The sequence below is a fragment of the Convolutriloba macropyga genome, unplaced genomic scaffold (genome assembly GCF_964194025.1).
Source record: "Convolutriloba macropyga unplaced genomic scaffold, txConMacr16.3 SCAFFOLD_2936, whole genome shotgun sequence".
Classification (NCBI taxonomy): domain Eukaryota; kingdom Metazoa; phylum Xenacoelomorpha; order Acoela; family Convolutidae; genus Convolutriloba; species Convolutriloba macropyga.
This window is the reverse complement of record NW_027449293.1, coordinates 23200-25000: the sequence shown is the minus strand read 5'-3', so window position 1 is coordinate 25000 and position 1801 is coordinate 23200. Positions and strand designations below refer to the sequence as shown.

At 39.5% G+C, this 1801-nt stretch overlaps 1 pseudogene; it reads right to left on the bottom strand.

The window, feature by feature from the left end:
* Positions 1–1036: 1036 nt before the first annotated feature.
* LOC142354929 (5.8S ribosomal RNA) lies at positions 1037–1188 on the bottom strand (annotated as a pseudogene).
* Between the last annotated feature and the right edge of the window lie 613 nt (positions 1189–1801).

Here is a 1801-nt window from a genome sequence, read left to right as displayed (position 1 = left end):
GCTCAACAACATTAAATTTGTTCAGCAAGACTTTCACATGTTGATGTTTTGGCTTTCGCCTACTAGAAGCAACATAATACTCGTCTTGTTAGCTCATTCAATGAGAATAGCTTTTCCCGTTGAGAATTTTTGCCTTCAATTGGCGTTGTAGTGAGTTTGGCTACTCAGATCACCAAATACTTGTGACAATTCGAACCAGAAATGTTTTCAATTTTCACATGCTGATGTTTCGGATTCAACCTACTAGAAGCAGCATAATACTTGTATTCAACAATTTCTGTATCAAATCCCAGTTTTCTCTGGTGCATCTTTGCCAAACTATTCCAAACTGCCTGAGTCTGAATACCAATTACAGGTACTAGTAAATGCACGTTACTAAGGACTATATAGTTCTAGGTTACTGTACACAACGACGTTCACATGTTGATGTTTCAGCTGCCGCTTACTAGAAACAACATAATACTTATCGTGCATACCTTTCCATAACTTGTCCTTTTCAGATGCATTAGTTTCCCTTTGTCTTGGCTTCTACAGTCAGACTGGCTACTAGTAACAGCACAGTACTAATCACATATCGTTCTACAGTTTGCAGACAACTTTCACATGTTGATGTTTCAGCTTTCGCCTACTAGAAACAACATAATACTCGCTGTATACATTTGTAGTTCTCTATGTAACTTTCATGTGAAGAAGTTTCGCCAGTCTTTTTGACTGTCTCAAATCTGAGTCATGCTTAGGCTACTAGTTGCTTCATAGTACTTATCGCCTCGAGATCATTGAACAAAACTTGATTTTCACATGTTGCTGTTTCAGCTTCCGCTTACTAGAAACAACATAATACTAGTCTCATTAAGTTCCGTCTCTTTGCAATTTTCTTATGAAGAAAATTCGCCATCACAATGACTCCAGCAGTTCTTGATCAAGGAATGCAATCATTGATCAGAATGCTATTATTTGAATCGGTTCTGCTTTAAGTGTTCCAATTTTATTGGAAGCACCAACAATAGAACATCAATGTGTTCAATCGAGAGTTATATAACCCTGAATCGGACGCAGTCAACAGCCGAAGCCGAGACCGCCTTTTGCGTTAGAGAGGTCGGTAAACAAATCTTGCGATTCATACCGAATTAACACATATAGCTGTGCTCCTCTTCGTAAAGCGAGCCAAGTGATCCCCTGTTGAAGGATGTATTTGGACCAATCTAGTAGCATTTGGTTTCCAACAAGCTCTCCCAAGTTAGCTTACTTATTGGGCTTTTCAACCAATTCGGTTGGCTACAAGCATCATCAAAGTACTAGCCACAGTTTGATCGCAAAATTCTACGACTTTCACATGTTGATGTTTCGGCTTGCGCTTAGCCTACTATAAGCAACATAATACTAGTCATATCATAGAGCGTGATCAGCTTGTGACGTTCTCATGATGAAGTTTCACCAACAGTGTCTCACTTCGAGCTTAAATCCAGCTACTAGTAACTACACAGTACTGACTGCAACGATAACTTTTATCTATACCTTTCACATGCTGCGCTTTCGGCCAGGGCCTACTAACGTCAACATAATACTCGATATAAACTTTTGTTCATGATGCAGCTTCCCCATGCAGAAGTTTCGCCTTCAAATGCTCTCTTGGCCATATGACGTAAGAAAAGGTTACTAGTAACATCACAGTACTAGCCACAGTTTGATTGCAAAATTCTACGACTTTCACATGTTGATGTTTCGGCTTGCGCTTAGCCTACTAGAAGCAACATAATACTAGTCATATCATAGAGCGTGATCAGCTTGTGACGTTCTCATG